Consider the following 20,560-nt stretch of genomic DNA (forward strand, 5'->3'; position numbering starts at 1 on the left):
ATTTGTATGAAAAAAGGAGAGGACTCTATATACTGGCCAGAAAAAGACTACTTCTGGAGGTTTGTTTCTGTGTTTTTTTTTAATCTTCCTGTGTTGCTGAAATTTTTAACCCCTATGTACATTGGCTTTTAAAAAAATTGTGATAAAAACACATAAAATTTACTATCTTACCTGTCTTAAACTTTACAGCAAAGAAATCCTTTTTTCTAGTGAATGATTCCCAATTTTATGTCTTGGATTTTTGTATTTTCAGATTTTTCTTGAAGTGAGACACATTTCTACTAAGAATAGGACAAAAGGGAGATTGTGCTCGAAATTGAAGATACCTGTGTGTACCATTTGTCTAACATCATTTACCCCTCCATTTGTGTTACTTGCAGCACTCTTGCACTGGAAATCTTATTGCTCCTCCCCTCTTTATTGGAGAGTAGTTGATTGACAATATTATAAAGTGTCAGGTGTACAGCATGGTGTACATCTGCAAATTATACTCCATTTTAAGATAGCTGTTATAATGGCTGCAATTCCTTGTGCCATGCAATGTATCCTTTTTGCTTATCTACTTTATACGTAGTAGTTTGTATCTGTAATCCCTAATTTGTCCCTCTCCTCTTTGGTAGCCACTAGTTTGTCTTCTGTATCTGTCAGTCTACTTCAGTTTTACATATACATTGGAGTTGCCTTTTTCAGTGACAGGTTTCTTGTGTGTTGATTTTGTCTTTCTAAATAGAGTAAAATTCTTGCAAGCAGGAGGCATGTCTTATGATTATATCCTATAGTGATAAGCATAATAGAAGCTGCTCAATAACTGCATATTCAGAAAAGACTAGAGAGAGGTAGATAAAGAAAGAGACTGTTCTGCTGAAGAGATGATTGCTTTGGTTTTTCTCTGATTCACCTTACACTCTACACTAGTGAAGAATTTCTTCTACTTACAGACTAAATGTGTTTAAGATTTGTGTGTGTGTGTGTGTGTGATGTTACCTTCTGAAAGCCGTGTGTGTGTGTGTGTGTGTGTGTGTGTGTGTGTGTGTGATGTTACCTTCTGAAAGCCCAGGAGAGAGAGCAGAAGCTGGAATGGGGCCTTGAGGCTGTGGCCTGATAGTAGTAATATAGTGATTCTTCTGTGTTGTAGCCTGGAGGAGAGTCTCAGATTTTTACCCTCAACCTAATTTTAAGCCTGGATATTCAGCTATCACCTGGGTAGTTGGACCTGCATGAGCTTTAACTGTCTAAATTTAGTAGCATATAATAGGAATGTTTGATAAGAGTAATTTGTCATTTTTGGTGTAAGTATATGAAAGCTCTTAACATAGGGCCTGGCATAGAGTAGGTATCCAAAAGGCAACAGATAGTGTTTGAGAAATATTTTGAAATAGTCAAATCTTCCCCTGGGTTCCCTATCTCTATTCATGTGCCTCCATGGTTACCCTCAGGCTAAAGAAATAGGGAAGAGCATCATGGATTCCACCTTTAGGAAGTTGCCAGTTTCTTGTTTGTGGCTTTATGCTCAAACCAGAAGTATATTCTGCTTCCACATATTTGAGAGCAAAATATCTGGACCTAGGGATATACTCGAAACTGCATCCCAGCTGAAAATGTTCCTATCAAACTGGCATGGCTGGTCACCTCGGGAAGCTTTCTTGGTGGAGACCTGGCCTGAGAAATTTAGTGGGGAAGTCTTTATCTCTAGGGTGTCATGGCATAGCCAGGGTAGCTTGTTGGGTCCAGGCATGGAGGGAGGGATAAGTAGGGGGCAAAAAGGGCTCAGCTCTGTGTCATTTTCTGCTCCAAGGAAGATGTGGGCACTGGTATGCCAGGGGCAGTGTTCTGGCCTGCTGTGGCTTGTCACCGCCCTATGAATGAGTCAGTCTTGCTCTTGGCTGCCCTGCAAGGCCGTTGGGGTGTAGTAGGAGCTGGACTAGAGAATCTAAATCAGATAGACTTGCTTCAAATCCTAGAGATTTTCAGGGGGGAAATACACCTCCCAGGATGTTTCCCGTGTGCTGAGGTAGAGGAATCTGAATCTCTGGGGGCTTCTCTCCATCCATGTTATGACCTCTCAGCTTTTCTTCATCTTAAGCTTTTATTCCTTTCACACTATCACTGTCCTGGCTTCTGGGAAGAGCAGGAGGATAGGGAGAGTTAATGAACTTGTGGGGCTCTGTGGATTTGCTGTCCTTATAATCCTTTCTGGATCAAAGCGTAGGTGTGCAGAAGAGGGTGAATGAGTAGGTGGAAGAACAAACGTATGCTGCCTGTACCACTTATCTGCACTCAGCCTAGACCCTTGCTTGGTATTATCAACCTTTCTGTGTTGTTTTCTTTCCCATTTAGAGCATAACCGTGTGCACACATGTATTAATAATTTCACATGAATGGATCCATACCTTAATACTGTTTTTCTTCTTTAAAACTGTCCTGTAATCCTTTTCTCCTTTTTCCCCCTAGTTTCACTGAGATATAATTGACATGTAACATTGTGTATGTTTAAGGTGTGCAGTGTGATGATTTGATATGATTACCACAATATGGTTAACACATTCATTACCTTCCATAATTACCTATTTTTTGTGTGTAGTGAGAATCTTTTTTTGTTGGATTGTGTGTTATAGACATCTTTTCATGTCAGTAAACATAGAATTAATAGCTGAATTATATTTCCAAGTATGGATATACCATAATGCATATTACTTAGTATTTAATCTGTTTATCTCATCTCTAATCAGCAGGGCCTTCCCTGATGCTCTTACTTCAAGTTGTAACAATCCCCCTTCCTTTACCCTCTCCCTTCTCTCCTTTACTTTTCTTTATAGTGTTTACCCCAACATGCTATACTACTTTTTTTTCTTATTTATTGCCTAACACCCTTCATTAGAATGTAGACTCCCTGAAAATAGGGATTTTTTTTTTTAATCTACTTTTTCTGTACCTATAGCTTAGTACCAGCTCCAGGTATACAGGTGGTGCTCAATAAATATTTGCTGAATGAATGAATTTGTTGGATTTTTGGTATGCCCATTGAGGTTTATATCTGCGGTATTATATACATTCTTTAGAAAATACTTTGGTATGTAATCTTTATACTCTTGTCTATGTATCTCCTTCGGATAAATTTCAAGAAATGGAATGCCTGAATTAAAGGATATGCACACAAAAAAATTAAAAAATAAAGGATATGCACAGTTAAAATGTTGGTTCATGGGGCCAAACTACACTTAAGAATGTTAACACTAGCAGTGCATGGGATTGCCTGTTTCTCCATATCATCAGTAACTCTGGCTTGTGTGTTTTTTGTCTTCCTCACCTGACAGATGACATGTGGTCTTAGCACTGTAACGTGGTAGTTGAGGCTGTGACTCTGGAGCTAGCCTGATGGGGACTGAATTCTGACTCAGCCACTTATTATGTGACCTTGGGTAAGTCATTTAAGTTCTCTAAAGTAGGGTTAATGATAGCACCTGTTTCATGAGAAATAAATCAGTTAGTCCAAGTAAAATGCTTTGAATAGTAACTGAAACATGGCAATAAATATGATTTAGTGTACATTTCTGTGAATATTAAAGATTAAACATCTTTTATAAATATAAATCCAGTATCTTTGGGGCAGATGTATATATTTTTTAAATCACTCATTCATGTCATGTCCTTTGCACATTTTCCTACTAGTATTTTTTAAAATAATTTGTAAGAGCGGAAGTGTTCACAGTTGTATATGGTGCAGATATTGTTCCCAGTTTGTCTTTGGTTTTTCACCTTTGTGAAGTTTTTATCTGTTTATAAGAGTTTGACATTTTCAGGTAGTCAAAGATCATCTTTTCCCTTATATTTGCTGCTAGGCCAATGTTTAGAAAAGGCATTCTTTCTGACTTCAAAATTATAAAAAGTTATTGTCTTTGAGTACATTGTATGGATATGTATTTTTAAATCTTTGATCCATCTGAAATTTATTTTGATATGAAGATAGCAGTTGATCTGGCTCTGTTTCTTTTCAGTAGTGTCCCAAACCCCTTTACTGAAGGAGTAAGAACAGGAGCCTTTAATCTATTCTCCCCTCCCCTAATTTTGAAAGTAAGGTATTCTAGCTATAGCAAATAGCAAAGCTCCATTTTCTTTTATTTTGTTTCAGCTCATTTCACTTTGGTTCATTGTATATCCTTTCAGCCACACCACATGTCATGCACGGGATCTCAGTTCCCTGACCAGGGATTGAACCTATGCCCCTTGCAGTAGTGGCACAGAGTCTTAACCATTGGACTGCCAGGGAAGTTCCTGGATCTGCATTACTCTGGGATGAATATGCTGTATAAAGCAGTTTGGGATCAGAACTCAGTTGACTGTGTGATGAAGCTGCTGGGCTCACTGGTGTAGCACCTCTCCTGGCTCTGGAAGCTCCTCCTAAGTGGGTCCTTATTTGGAGACTGCTTTGATAGGGCTATCGTTAGTTTGGAATGATAAGTTCTGTTCAAAAAACATGTGACTGTAGCAGGTGTTTCCTCCGTCCAGCCTAGGTATATTGATAGGGTGTTGGTGGGTATATTGCGGGGGTTGTTGAGTGGTAATACACCCATCATGTTCTACCTCTCTCCTCATCTGCTCTTTTTGGAACTCTAGTCCCATCCAGTTTCTTGCCTCTGACTCAAAATGGAAGGAGGGTGATTCATATACAACAGAGCATCCACATATTTCATGGCAGCTACTATCTGCTGGAGATGATGACAAAAGGTAGCTAACTCACATATGGCATTTACCAGGAACTGTTCTATGTACCTTACATATATAAATTCTTTATGTGGAAGGGTTGTATACTGTTCCCCTAAAAATTCATATCCACCCAGAATGTGATTTTATTTGGAAATAGGGCCTTTGTAAGATACAATCAAGTTATGAAGTCATTCCTTGATTGGGCCATAATCCAGTGCCTGGTATTCTTATAATAAGTGGGAGACAACACAGAAGACAACCATGTTGAGATGTAGGTGGGGTTTACTGGCACCTGCTGGAAGCTGGAAGAGGCAAGGAAGGTTTCTTCCCTAGAGCCTTTAGAGGGAGTGTGCCCTGCTGACCCCTATATTTTGGACTTCTAGGCTCTAGAACCAGAGAAGGCAATGGCAACCCACTCCAGTACTCTTGCCTGGAAAATCCCATGGTCGGCGGAGCCTGGTGGGCTGCCGTCTATGGGGTCGCACAGAGGTGGGCACGACTGAAGTGACTTAGCAGCAGCAGCAGCCTTTGGAAATGTGAGAGGATAAACTTCTATTGTTTAAAGCCACCCAGTTTGTAGTATTTGTTACGACAACTCTAGGAAACCAGTGCATGCTCTTACTGTCATTTCTGTTTTCAGATAAGGAAACTGAGGCCCGGAGAGGTCAAATACTTGGAAATCTCTTTAGGCCACTGCTCTGATGCCTGGGCATTCACTTTGCATCTTTTGCTATTGTTCTTATCAGCTCTGCACCTTCACTACAGCCTTCCTCTTATGGTAGTGCTGGGACTGAGCTACTCAGAGGTCTCCTTTCCTGTAACATGGCAGGCTGCAGCATTTTCCCCTCCTTGCCCTTTTCCCACTCTAAAGCAGAAATGCATACCTCTTAAGAGGCTATTGGTTGAAGCCTGATGATTTCAGCAGGTCTCTTCCTGGCCATACCCCTGCAGGTGAAATCAGACGTTTTTTTCATTTCCTTGTGGTGTCAGGGAAGTATTAGTGACAGGTCAGGGGAGGGTCACCAAGCTTTTTCTGGCAAGTGTTTTTATGCTTCCCATTTCTGGCTTGCTGTATTTCCTAGAATTCCTGCCAGCAGACAGCTCAAGTCTTGTTTTTCTTTGGTGCTTTCAGGATCTCACACATAGTTTATGTGCCACGTCTCACAGTCTATGGCCGTGAGCAGAGAAGGAGCAGCTTCTTGGTAGCCCTGTGAGGACCCTGGTCACTTGTTCTTGATTAACTCAACCCACTGCAGTAGCTCTCTCCCTTGATAAAAGGAATGGGAGGATAAGGGCATTGTTTGACCCTGCTCATCTCCCTGAACAGCACCTTGTCTGCCATGGTCTCTTCTGCTGGCATCCCAGAAGAGGTTTCCTCCCCTTGCATCCCAATGCTGGCCACAGAATCCTACCTGTTTCTCGTATAGACCTTTTCCTTTGGATCCTAATCTTTTTGTCAGCTCCTCTTACGAGACTGTGTATCTGTTTTGTTTGCTCCTGTATCCCAGGACTGAGTAAAGACTTGGCACTTATTAGCCCATCAAGAAATGTTTATTGAATGAAGGAGTGAATATTGACCACAAAGTTTTGGAATCCTGCTTTTTCTTGCTTCATATTGAAGCCAGGGACCAGATTTAGAACTTTAGAGGTCTAAGCAATGGGAAGATTATCGTTGTTACTGTTGTTATTCAGTTGCTAAGTCATGTCTGATTCTTTGGGACCCCATGGACTGCAGCATGCCAGTCTTCCCTGTCTTTTCACTTTCCCTTGGAGTTTGCTCAGATTCATGTTCATTGGAAGATTATGACGTTCCTCATAATTTCAGCCCTGAGTATATATTTCAGAAACAATATTAAACACAAGTATAAGGAAGTCTAGCAGAGTATAAGGAAAATCCAGCAAAATTTTGATATTTACCAGAATGACTACCTGGATGAATAGAAAATAATTTAAAACATTGATTATTGTTGTTTCTGCTTTCCCAGTTCCCTGAGCATGCGCTGTCAGGTAATACTGCCTGAACCAGCCCTTCCCTGGCCTTGAATTTCACCTTCATTTCCTCGTAATTCCATCTGCTGAACCTGCCAGCCAGCCCTTTTCATCCCCCAGTGGTGTCCAGACCACTGACAGCCCAGCCTGGGCTAGTGCTCTGGGCTCCCTGGGGCCTTGCCAAGAAAGTCACATAGAACGTGTACACTGCTACAGGGCTCCTCACAGTGAGAATTCCCATGCTGAATTGGGATTTAGAGCCAGCATAGCATTTTAAAAGTTCTCTTTATTTTATTTTTGGTTGCACTGGGCCTTTGTTGCTGCACATGGGCTTTCGCTAGTTGCGGTGAGTGGGCTGTCTCTCTGTTGCATTGCCTGGGCTTCTCATTGTGGTGGTTTCTCTTTTTGTGGAGCACAGGCTCTAGGGTGCAAGGGCTTTAGTAGTTGCCACACACAGGCTCAGTAGTTGTGGTTCACAGGCCTTAGAGTGCATGGGTTTCAGTAGTTGCGGCTTGCAGGCTCTAGAGCGATGGCTCAGAAGGTGTGATCCACAGGCTTCCTTGCTGTGTGGCATGTAGAATCTTCCTAGGCCAGGGATTGAACCCATGTCCCCTGCATTGGCAGGCAGATTCTTACCTATTTTGCTATCAGGGAAGTCCTTACTTTAGCATTGCGAAGTGATTACAGTTAGGCCAATTTTTCATTGTAGTAAATTAAATCAGGAATAAATGTAATCTGCTTTCATGATTCTGGATGTGGAAAGTCCAGAAATTTCCCTTTGTTCTTCCTTCCTAGATCACTGAGAAAGAAGTCAAGATGCAGGCCCACTTTGCCCCTATATTAATATGGATCTTGTTGAGACCATTTGGAAGTGGAGCTCAGGCCTCAGACAGGCTGTTCCAAGGTTATAAATGTAATCACATCCTGTTACTGCTTGATTCCGTAGAGTTTAAAATAGCGTTGGAAACCTCCTAGGAAAAAATGCTCCACCGTAACTTCTTGGCTAAGGAAGTAGTATGTGCTGGCCAGAGCAGAAGGAGTAGCCAGGGCTCCCAAGTTCTATTCTGGACCTGTTGATTCGAGGTGTGATGTTCAGCAATCTGAGATGGTGTTCTGTAGTGCTGAGGTTTCTCATCCTTAGCACAGAGTTTGTGCTTGCAGGGAAAGAGGCCAACATGCTGGTTTCCTGTCCTCTAGGAGAGTCTCATTATTAGAAGTCCTCCCTTTCGTTTGAATTTCCGTGTCCCTACTTTTTTTTAAATGAAGAAACATCCCCCACAGAGTTAATATAGGAACCCTAGCAGTATCATCCATGTTTTACTTGACTTCATTTTATCAGAATTGCTTTCCTTTTAGCAGTGTGATTTAGATCAGCTCTTGTGAGGAATGGAAACTTTGATAGGATTTAGGAAAAGGAAGGGAAAGTTTGTGTGGGGCACACACCTTGGACAACCAGAAAGGAACATTAAGAGAACAGGTACCATAGATGTCACGCGAGAGTATGTTCCTTGGTTCTTTGTCTCGTTACAACAAAGATTTGGAGTGACATACATTAAAGCCCCCTCGGCATGTCACAGCTCCCAGGTCTTGGAATGACCGTGTTATAGCTCTCAGGTCTCAAATGGACCATGTTATAGCTCTAAGACAAATCAGTGTTACAGCTCAGTGTTACAGCTCTGTTTTATTTAGAAGATAGCAGGAAAATCCATCTTCGAGGCGTGAGGGCACGTTGATCCGAAGACACGAGCAGAAGAGCGCCCCAGTGCGTGGGAGAGAGAGAGAGCTAGCTTTGGCTCCTCTCTTTATATGTTTATCTCCCTGGGCCTGTCCTGTGTAAATTGGGCCAGCCAGGAGTGTTGTTTGTTTTACCTGAGGTCCTCACTCCGGTCCTCGGACCTTCTTTTGTTCTATTTTTGTGGGCTCTTCCCTTGTCTTTTCAGTTCAGTTCAGTTCAGTCGCTCAGTCGTGTCCGACTCTTTGCCACCCCATGAATCGCAGCACTCCAGGCCTCCCTGTCCATCACCAACTCCCGGAGTTCACTCAGACTCACATCCATCAAGTCAGTGATGCCATCCACCCATCTCATCCTCTGTCGTCCCCTTCTCCTCCTGCCCCCAATCCCTCCCAGCATCAAAGTCTTTTCCAGTGAGTCAACTCTTCGCGTGAGGTGGTCAAAGTACCGGAGTTTCAGCTTCAGCATCATTCCTTCCAAAGAAATCCCAAGGCTGACCTCCTTCAGAATGGACTGGTTGGATCTCCTTGCAGTCCAAGGGACTCTCAAGAGTCTTCTCCAACACTACAGTTCAAAAGCATCAATTCTTCGGTGCTCAGCTTTCTTCACAGTCCAACTCTCACATCCATACATGACCACAGGAAAAACCATAGCCTTGACTAGATGGACCTTTGTTGGCAAAGTAACGTCTCTGCTTTTGAATATGCTATCTAGGTTGGTCATAACTTTTCTTCCAAGGAGTAAGCGTCTTTTAATTTCATTGCTGCAGTTACCATCTGCAGTGATTTTGGAGCCCCCCAAAAATAAAATCTGAGCCCCCCAAAATAACAGTCTGTTTCCACTGTTTCCCCATCTATTTCCCATGAAATGATGGGACCAGATGCCATGATCTTCGTTTTCTGAATGTTGAGCTTTAAGCCAACTTTTTCACTCTCCTTTTTCACTTTCATCAAGAGGCTTTTTAGTTCCTCTTCACTTTTTGCCATAAGGGTGGTGTCATCTGTATATCTGAGGTGATTGATATTTCTCCCAGCAATCTTGATGCCAGCTTGTGCTACTTGCAACCCAGCGTTTCTCACGATGTACTCTGCATGTCCACTGCCATTTTGGACTCCTTTTCCCTATTCTACCTACTTAACAACTTCATTTTATCAGAATTGCTTTCCTTTTAGCAGTGTGATTTAGATCAGCTCTTGTGAGGAATGGGAACTTTGATAGGGTTTAGGAAAAGGAAGGGAAAGTTTGGGGCACACACCTTGGACAACCAGAAAGCAACATGAAGGGACCAGGTACGTACTGAGCCAGATTGGGAAGCACAAACATATCTCTGGAGAGCCAGACATAAATTAGATGTTTTTGTATATTTTTTCATTTAGTTATCATAATGCAAATCAATGAAATATTATCTCCATTTTTGCACATGGGCAAACTGAAAGTCAAAGAAGTTAGGTAACTTGCCCAAGGTCAGACAGCTAATAAAAGGCTGAGTTAGGATTTATTTCTCCTCAGGTCTGTCCAGTTCCAAAGCTCACGCTGTTTTCATAGAACTCTTCTATCTCTGACAAGATTTGAGAAAGGATGGTGGGGAAAGAAGAGAAGATGGGGAGATGCCACCTTTCTTTACTTCACAGTTCTGCTTGTTTAGACGTGCTTAGCCAGAGTACCCTGTTGGTAGAATAGGAGTGGGTTCTGTATATAGGTGTGCTGCAACAACTTATGTGGGAAAGTCAACAGTTGACTGTAGGGAAGGATTAAAAAAAGCCTTTGTTCTTTACCTTTAGGTCTTCATTATAGTGTAACTTATACTGTCAAAACACCACTGGTAACACTGGTGTACAGTTTAAGAGGGCCTTCCTATTATCCAAATAAAATCTGTAGATGTGTTCTAGGGAATAAGCCATGATGGCAGCGGAGATGAGGGTGTGGTGTGGCCTTACTGCATGTATTGGGAGCTGGTGGCACCTGTTACATGACTATTACAGTGAGTTATTACTGAGTAAACAAGAGGTGTCTCTCTTTTGCCTTTCCAAGGGAGACCAGATGGCAGTGAGTGTTGGCCCAGATCCAGGGGAGCCTGGCCTCTGGGCTGGCAGAGGAGACAGCTTTAGTGTCAGATGATGAAATAAGAAGAGACAGGGCTGGTCTGTCAAGTGATACAATTTCAGGGGGCACCAAGAATACATCTTGCCCCTCAAAGACTTTTCTCAACTATTTATTATTGCTTGGAATTCTACCAGTGACATTTTCTCCCCTTGATGTAAGCTTTTTGAGATCCTATTAAAAATGAAAAGACTCCAGGAAAGGGTTTGATTATGAAACATCTTGGTCATGTAAGTGGAAGTATGAATGAGTTCTTAAAATTGATTTCTTAGAACTAGACTAAGGCAGGGACAGTGATGGTGAATCAAAGGATTCACCACTGAAATTGGGATTAGGGCCCTGAAAGGAGAAGTTGGGTCCCCAAGAACCGTTTTGTGTTCTTTAGAGTTGCCTGAGGAAAGACAAGATGCTGAGAGTGGTGAGAATGGAGGCTCCTGTGCTCGAGGAGGAGCTGGGTTTGAGCTTTCCCCACCAGTGTGCTGCCTGTGCGGTCATGATGATGTCTGGAGAACAGCTGATGAGCAGAATGTGACAAGCAGTGTAGGGCCTTTGAGTCTGTGGTTTTCTCTGATGTCCTCAGACAAGGCCATCACAGATCTTAGGAAGCAGGAGGCAGCTTCCCAGAAATGGTGTAAAATGGTGGCGCAAAAGAAACCACTGATGATGACATGGGTAGGTGCTTCCTCTGTGGCCGCTGGTCATAGACAGCTTCTGGTCTGGATTTCCCAATGAGCTATGCTGAGATCAGGCTTTACCAGGAAGTAAAATAAGCCACGTCCAAAGCAGTGATAAAGCATTTGAGGTGTCAATACAAAGGTGCAGTTCCCCCTTGTTCACTAATTTGTGGAGCCAAATAACTAAGCCGGAGATGCCAGCATAACACCTAGGAGTCAGATCTTTAACCGTTTTGGATTGAATTCACTCCTGGTTGACTGTTCATTTTTCATTTACCATTTACAAAGGCTCTCGAAATGCCTTTGTAATTGAAATCCACACATCCCAGGGAGTCTTTGACAGCTCACATCTCAGTGCTTTTCTCAACTCCTCACAATTGAATTCGTGGATGCTGTCACCCTCAGGCTTCAATTTTACTCTGTCCACATTTCTACCCACATTTCCAGAGGATTTTCTTTGGATCAGACATTTGGCTTCATTCAGGCCTCTGAGGTTCTTCTTTTGGCACATTTCCCTAGACCCCTTACCTCCTAAAGTTTGATATGGAATGGATCATGTTCCTTAATGGAATCAACACAACTTTTTGGAAGTTTCTGGTTACACCACACGTCTACCTCTCTCTCCAGCCGCCTCAGCCTCACATCCAAGATCCAGTCGTGTAGTTGGGTCTGCTGACCATGAGAATTGTGAAGCCAGTGCCCCCCTAGGGAGGGACTCCTGGGCGTGTTCCCTGAGTGACAGGTCTGGTCTACTAGTCTCTGCCTCTCCTGCGTTTCACCTGTATTTTGGCTTTTCCCTGGAGGAGCCCCTAGCCCTGACCAGGACTATAATGCAGGGACTGTGGCCTTTGCTTTCTCTTTCAGGCCAGGTCCCTTCTCCTTTTCTTACAGGTAGGCTTCGCAGGTAGAGTTCTGCCCATGCACTGATCTCCTCGTGTTGACTACTCTGAACTTCGTCTGCTGCTATTTGGGCTAATTGGACGTCTTGCTTGTTGGTTTATCTGTGCTGCTGGAACAAAGCTGTTAGGTGTAGCCAAGCCCTTGTCCTGAATTTCATGTTAGCTCTCCAGCTGCCTCTGCCTCAGGAAGAGCTTTTAATATTCATTTACAAAGCTCAAAAAGGGAGATAGAGAATACAGCATTTTCTAGACTGACTTAAAAGAGTCCAAACTGCAGTACTTGGATGCAATCTCAAAAATGACAGAATGATCTGTGTTCGTCTCCAAGGCAAACCATTCAATATCACAGTTATCCAAGTCTATGCCCCAATCAGTAATGCTGAAGAAACTGAAGTTGAACGGTTTTATGAAGACCTACAAGATCTTTTAGAACTAACACCCAAAAAAGATGTCCTTTTCATTATAGGGGACTGGAATGCAAAAGTAGGAAGTCAAGAAACACCTGGAGTAACAGGCAAATTTGGCCTTGGAATGCAGAATGAAGCAGGGCAAAGACTGATAGAGTTTTGCCAAGAAAATGCACTGGTCATAGCAAACACCCTCTTCCAACAACACAAGAGAAGACTCTACACATGGCCATCACCAGATGGTCAACACTGAAATCAGATTGAGTATATTCTTTGCAGCCAAAGATGGAGAAGCTCTATATAGTCAACAAAAACAAGACCGGGACCTGACTGTGGCTCAGATCATGAACGCCTTATTGCCAAATTCAGACTTAAATTGAAGAAAGTAGGGAAAACCACTAGACCATTCAGGTAAGACCTAAATCAAATCCCTTATGATTATACAGTGGAAGTGAGAAATAGATTTAAGGGCCTAGATCTGATAGATAGAGTGCCTGATGAACTATGGACGGAGGTTTGTGACATTGTACAGGAGACAGGGATCAAGACCATTCCCATGGGAAAGAAAGGCAAAAAAGCAAAATGACTGTCTGGGGAGGCCTTACAAATAGCTGTGAAAAGAAGAGAGGCAAAAAGCAAAGGAGAAAAGGAAAGATATAAGCATCTGAATGCAGAGTTCCAAAGAATAGCAAGAAGAGATAAGAAAGCCTTCTTCAGCGATCAATGCAAAGAAATAGAGGCAAACAACAGAATGGGAAAGACTAGAGATCTCTTCAAGAAAATTAGAGATACCAAGGGAATATTTCATGCAAAGATGGGCTCGATAAAGGACAGAAATGGTCTGGACCTAACAGAAGCGGAAGATATTAAGAAGAGGTGGCAAGAATACACAGAAGAACTGTACAAAAAAGATCTTCATGACCCAGATAATCATGATGGTGTGATCACTAATCTAGAGCCAGACATCTTGGAATGTGAAGTCAAGTGGGCCTTAGAAAGCATCACTATGAACAAAGCTAGTGGAGGTGATGGAATTCCAGTTGAGCTGTTTCAAATCCTGAAAGATGATGCTGTGAAAGTGCTGCACTCAATATGCCAGCAAGTTTGGAAAACCCAGCAGTGGCCACAGGACTGGAAAAGGTCAGTTTTCATTCCAATTCCAAACAAAGGCAATGCCAAAGAATGCTCAAACTACCACATAATTGCACTCATCTCACATGCTAGTAAAGTAATGCTCAGAATTCTCCAAGCCAGACTTAAGGGAAAAGTGAACCGTGAACTCCCTGATGTTCAAGCTGGTTTTAGAAAAGGCAGCGGAATCAGAGATCAAATTGCCAACATCCGCTGGATCATGGAAAAAGGAAGAGAGTTCCAGAAAAACATCTATTTCTGCTTTATTGACTATGCCAAAGCCTTTGACTTTGTGGATCACAATAAACTGTGGAAAATTCTGAAAGAGATGGGAATACCAGACCACCTGACCTGCCTCTTGAGAAATCTGTATGCAGGTCAGGAAGCAACAGTTAGAACTGGACATGGAACAACAGACTGGTTCCAAATAGGAAAAGGAGTGTGTCACAGCTGTATATTGTCACCCTGCTTATTTAACTTCTATGCAGAGTACATCATGAGAAACGCTGGACTGGAAGAAACACAAGCGGAATCAAGATTTCTGGGAGAAATATCAATAACCTCAGATATGCAGATGACACCACCCTTATGGCAGAAAGTGAAGAGGAACTAAAAAGCCTCTTGATGAAAGTGAAAGAGGAGAATGAAAAAGTTGGCTTCAATCTCAACATTCAGAAAACGAAGATCATGGCATCCGGTCCCATCACTTCATGGGAAATAGATGGGGAAACAGTAGAAACAGTGTCAGACTTTATTTTTTGGGGCTCCAAAATCACTGCAGATGGTGACTGCAGCCATGAAATTAAAAGACACTTACTCCTTGGAAGGAAAGTTATGACCAAACCTAGATAGTATATTCAAAAGCAGAGACATTACTTTGCCGACTAAGGTCCGTCTAGTCAAGGGTATGGTTTTTCCAGTGGTCATGTATGGATGTGAGAGTTGGACTGTGAAGAAAGCTGAGTGCCGAAGAATTGAACTGTGGTATTGGAGAAGACTCTTGAGAGTCCTTTGGAGATGCAACCAGTCCATTCTGAAGGAAATCAAGCCTGGGATTTCTTTGGAAGGAATGATGCTAAAGCTGAAGCTCCAGTACTTTGGCCACCTCATGCGAAGAGTTGACTCATTGGAAAAGACTCAGATGCTGGGAGGGATTGGGGGCAGGAGGAGAAGGGGACGACCCAGGATGAGATGGCTGGATGGCATCACGGATTCGATGGTCGTCAGTCTGAGTGAACTCCGGGAGTTGGTGATGGACAGGGAGGCCTGGCGTGCTGTGATTCATGGGGTGGCAAGGAGTTGGACACGACTGAGCGACTGAACTGAACTAAACTGAGACTGACTTAACTAAAGAACCTTTTTTTTTTGACTGATGGAATGTTTGTTAAAATTTGACAGAATATAGTGTTTGGTGGGGCACAGTTTCTGAAAGTGCAAGGCTTTATCCCAAACCAGTGGACATCAAATGAAGGAATTCTAGGTGAAGGTAATGTGACAGTCAGAAAAATTCTCTTGGGTAGGGAAATCTCTCCTGGAGCTCCTTTCTCAACAGATGTCCTCTGAGCACCTGCCACTCATCCGTCTCTGTGCTGGAATCACATCATGTGTTTGATTGCTTTCTGTGTGTCTGCATAAGGGCAGCTCTGATCTGGAGTGGAGCCCCAGGTGGAGAAGAAGGAAGGGATGCTACATTATTTTTCACACTTCTACATCCTCTTCTCCTTTCCTCCATTTGAAATGGGTGATGCCATCATGGCCACAGAAACCATTGGCTTCTAGATCCAAGGACAGAGGGCTTCTCTGAGGCTTTTTCCCTGGCTTTGACCTCTTCTGGGATTTCTGTAGCACTTTTGAGCACCCCATCTCTCCCACCCTGGGACTAGTTCATCTCTGCACTAGTCTCCAGTCTCACTGCTAGTTCAGGATTTTACTTTACATACGGGCATCAGTGCTAAGTGGGACGGAGCTCATTCTTATGGAATGGATATGACATTATAAATTTTCTACTTTGCCTATGAAATCTTTCTTCTTTTATAGCTCATGGTCAGTCCAGACTGTAATAATTGTCTTCACCCCTTCGGTGAAGATAAACCCATGTTCTGGGCAGGGCAGTCTTGCAGGTGAAGACTCATTTAAATCTACCAGGGTGGGTGACTGAGTGTGAAGGACATAGCTGGAAAAGGAAGCCAGTTACTCCCTCTGAATATTACTCTCAGCCAGGATAGGAAAAGACCACTTGAAGCAGGTAGAAGTCACTAAGACTCTTGATTCAGGCCTTTTGAGATCCTGGTATATATGTCTTTACTGTCATCAGTGAGATCTTTGGTTGGCTGGCCTTCTTAACTCAGTTGGCTGAGCTAATCATAAACTAGATGGAAAGGCTCAGTGTTGAACCTTCCCTTAGGTTTGGTGTTCTCTGAACAGCAACAGATAGCATCTTCCACCCACAAAGCCCCACCTTAGAGGACTTGAAGGCTTTTTGTGACTTGTCCATTTCTGTCGCATCCTGTGAAAGACCATGGTTTTAACTGTGAAGATCAGGGAGTGAGTTTACTTGCAGGAAGGGGGAAAGGGCTTGTAATAGACATTTAGAGATCTTAAATAGAGTCAGTCAGTTATTTGGTCAGTCTGTTCAGTTCAGTTGCTCAGTCGTGTCCAACTCTTTGTGACCCCGTGAATTGCAGCACTCCAGGCCTCCCTGTCCATCACCAACTCCTGGAGTTCACTCAAACTCATGTCCATCGAGTCGGTGATGCCAACCACCCATCTCATCCTCTGTCGTCCCCTTCTCCTCCTGCCCCCAATCCCTCCCAGCATCAGAGTCTTTTCCAATGAGTCAACTCTTCACATCAGGTGGCTAAAGTATTAAGAGTTTCAGCTTTAGCATCATTCCTTCCAAAGAACACCCAGGACTGATCTCCTTTAGAATGGACTGGTTGGATCTCCTTGCAGTCCAAAGGACTCTCAAGAGTCTTCTCCAACACCACAGTTCAAAAGCATCAATTCTTCGGCGCTCAGCCCTCTCACATCCATACATGACCACTGGAAAAACCATAGCCTTGACTAGACAGACCTTTGTTGGCAAAGTAATGTCTCTGCTGTTTAATATGCTCTCTAGGTTTGGTCATAACTTTCCTTCCAAGGAGTAAGCGGTCAGTCTGTAGGTATTTATAATTATTAGTTGGTCTATAATTGCAGAAAGCTTACTTTCCCCAACTAGTCTTTCTTGTGATGAAGACATTTCCTAAGATTCTTTCCTTAGTCCCTTTCTCTGTTCCCTTCACAAACTATCCCTGGTTGATGTCATCTCTGCTTATCAAAAACTTGCAGATCTCTATCTCCAACATAAGTCTCTCTTCTTAGTTCCTGACTCATGATGACCAAACACTATTGATAGCATAACCTGGATGAGTCTTAGCCTTTTTAAACTCTACATGTCCCAAGTCAAATTACATTGTTCATCAAAGCATCCTCTTTTCCCTATTCCCTCATTTCTTCTTATCCCTATTCCTCTTCCTTTGTTCCTTGATTTGGGAGCATCGCCATCCAGGGTGATTAGAAAACTTGCTTCTGAATCACTGTTTTGCTCTGTTCCTCCACCAGGAATTTAATAGGCTCTGAATATAATGTAAGATGTTTAGGATGTGTCTAGATGGTTTATTTTTTCTTTTCCTTTTCTTAAATTTCTTGTCTGCAAGGCATGTATAGTTGAATTCCATAGAGAAGTTAACAGAAAAAATAATTAAAGGTTAATGTGAGGTTTAGATTTTAAGTTAAATGGAAGTTCTGGAAAGGAAGCGTCTGAGGGCTACAACACTTTGAGAGGAAGCTTTGTGAAAGAGGTGAGAGTTGACGAAGGACACCTGAGGTGGGATAGGGACCGGAAGACCTCTTTGGAAGCATGTGCAATGGTGAAAGGATGGGGCAAATGATTCGCAGCTTGTTTCTTGTGCAGGTTGAGTAATCATCAACTCCCCCATGAACTGCTTCTGCTCGGCACTAATGTACCTTGTGCACTTTGATTCTGTTCAGAAGGTTCTGAGGACTTGAGTATCCTAGTGTAATCTGTTAGTTAGCTTGGAACTGTCTCTTCCTTTAAAATGTTGGCTCAAAGCATCATTGTGCAACTTGTGGGAACTCTTGATTCCTTTACCCAGAATTCACCATGTTTCTGGGAACTCTTACGTTTATGGTCACTCTGATTTTGAGTTCTTGCTTCCGTTAAATTTGTTCAGATTGTAGATGGTCTTTGTGTCTCAAGTTGCTGTTCCTATTTCCATCCACATTGACTCAGATGGTAGAACTCAGATATCTCCCAGCTCAAAGCCTTTGTTTGTGTGTGTAGCAGACTGTTAAAGTTTGGCGTAGTGGAGAGTATTTTACGTTGCAGCAAAGTAAGCAACTTGAATTCTAACACTGGCTCTCCCTGTCCCTTAAAGTACTTTGCCCACCTTTGCATTAGAGATCCATCACTGTTACTGTATGTGGCCTTGGTGTCTCTTACAATCTTCTCTCTTTCCTTTGCAGACCATCCTTACTCTGTTACTACTAAGCACTGCAGATATTTCTTACTCCTCTTATGCAAAGCAATTGAACTCTTAACTCTCCCTCCCAAGTTCACCTTGAATAGCCAAGATCCACTGAAGGACTCCACTGAATAAAAAGCTCATCTGCCTAGCCACACAATGGATTTGTAGAACCTCTTATGTGTACATTATCTTCTCTCATTTGGAAGTATTTCTTGTTTTAAATAGCATTTACTTCTTCTTAACCCAGAAATGGTTTTGCTTTGAAGGATCTGTGCAGAGGATGTATAAGAGAAAAGGGCAACAATGTGAATATAAGCAGGAACCTACATAAAACCTATTGTGGGCAATGAAAGAACTCATCTAACTGAAAAGAAGAATTCTTGTTAGGGAGTAGTGCTCAGCATAGATTAGGAAGTCCAGAGATGGACCTACATTCAGTGGGAAAGGATAGTGTTTAGGACAAATATCTAACCATTTAAAAGAAAATCTCTGCCACCTTCTAGTAAAATAAATTCCATATAAATACTTTTATTTATTTTTATTTCTTCTTATTGGGTTGGCCAAAAAGTTTGTTCATAAAATCTTATGGAAATACCCAAAAGAACTTTCTGGCCAACCTGATATTTATTTTTATTTTATTTTTAAAAGTAATTTTTACTGGAGTATAGGTGATTTGCAGTATTGTGTTACTTTAAATATTTTTACATAAAGTGATAAGTGTACTTGAAAATAGTTTTTTTAGTGTGGTACCAAAGGCAGAAACCATAAAGGAAAAAATGTGGTGGATTAGTTTTTTAAAAATCACAACAAACACCATAAGCAAAATAAAAAGTAGATGTCAACTGGTTAAAAAGAGTTTTCAGCATATCTCTAATGTGTGCAAAATTCTTAATTTGTAAACTCTTACAAATAGAAAAAAAACAAGAAAATGAGAAAAGTCATAGAAAAATAAGTACAAGTGATTAATAAAGAATATAGAAAACGGCTGTTTCATTTATAATCCAGAAAACACAAACAGAAATGAGATACCATTTTTCAATATCAGTCTATATTTAGACTGATAAGTTTAAAAAGAAGAAAATATTTATTGCTGGTGAGGGCTGGAGGAAAAGAAGAACTTTTCTCTTGCTGGGAATGAATATCAATACATTTTCTCTGAAGTTCAGTTTGGTGATATGTATCAGATTTAAGGTACACATGGTCTTAAACCAGCAATTCAACTTCTAGGTATTCATCCCGATGGTAAATGTGTAGAGATACATATTTGAGGATGTTTACTATTACAGAGTCTATAAAGCAATCAAAATAGCCATTGGTAAGGGACTGGTCAGATAAATTGTGGTATGTCCATACAATGATACATGAAGTAAATCTTTAATTATTGACACAGAAAGATGGCTATAACAGATGCATGGAAAATATATAGCATATGAAGCTACTTCAGTTGAGATATAGTCATAACTATCTTCAGTTCAGTTCAGTCACTCCGTCGTGTCCAACTCTTTGTGACCCCGTGAATCGCAGCACACCAGGCCTCCCTGTCCATCACCAGCTCCCGGAGTTTACTCAAACTCATGTCCATCGAGTCAGTGATGCCATCCAGCCATCTCATCCTCTGTCATTCCCTTCTCCTCCTGCCCCCAATCCCTCCCAGCCTCAGTCTTTTCCAGTGAGTCAACTCTTCGCATGAGGTGGCCAAAGTACTGGAGTTGCAGCTTCAGCATCATTCCCTCCAAAGAACAACCAGGGCTGATCTCCTTTAGAATGGACTTGTTGGATCTCCTTGCAGTCCAAGGGACTCTCAAGAGTCTTCTCCAACTATGTAGATATATTTTAAAAATCATGCAGTTCATTAACAAATTATCTTTTCTGATTCAGAAAAAAATAGCCACTTGAAAAAAATTAGGAAATAACGAGTTGAAAGAGTAGCATTGAAATATATACATTACTGTATGTAAAATAGATAACTAGTGGTAAATTGCAGTGTAACACAGGGAATTCAGCCTAGCTCGGTGGCAGCCTCGAGGATGGGGTGGGAGGGTGGGGGGCAGTTCAAAGAGAGGGAACATAAGTATACTTATGGCTGATTCATGTTGTTTTATGGCAGAGACCAGTACAACATTGTAAACCAAATATCCTCCAATTAAAAATAAAATCTAAAAATAGAATAATTATAACAATATCTGAAATTAAATAGTAAATACATTCTGACTTGTGATGGGTGGGCTGAAACCAGGCTTTTTTTTTTTTTTTTAACCTTGTTGAGCTAGGTAATGAATAGTGGTGATAAAAGCAGAAAGTTTTATAGTGTGAATGTATGAAATGAATGAAGTGAAAAATGAGGTTAGAGAAACAAGTTAGGAAGCTGTAGTGGCAGTGTAGGCCTGAAATATGA

General features: G+C 41.9%; 1 long non-coding RNA gene across 1 annotated transcript in view; it reads left to right on the plus strand.

Moving 5' to 3' along the window:
- LOC138080250 (uncharacterized) overlaps positions 1–20,560 on the plus strand; it is a 59,018-nt gene that overhangs the window by 21,770 nt on the left and 16,688 nt on the right. Inside the window, exon 3 of the long non-coding RNA XR_011144944.1 lies at positions 3,315–3,419. This is a non-coding gene — a long non-coding RNA (uncharacterized lncRNA). The remainder of the gene's footprint in view (positions 1–3,314; positions 3,420–20,560) is intronic.

This window comes from Capricornis sumatraensis, chromosome 1 (assembly GCF_032405125.1).
Source record: "Capricornis sumatraensis isolate serow.1 chromosome 1, serow.2, whole genome shotgun sequence".
Lineage (NCBI taxonomy): Eukaryota > Metazoa > Chordata > Mammalia > Artiodactyla > Bovidae > Capricornis > Capricornis sumatraensis.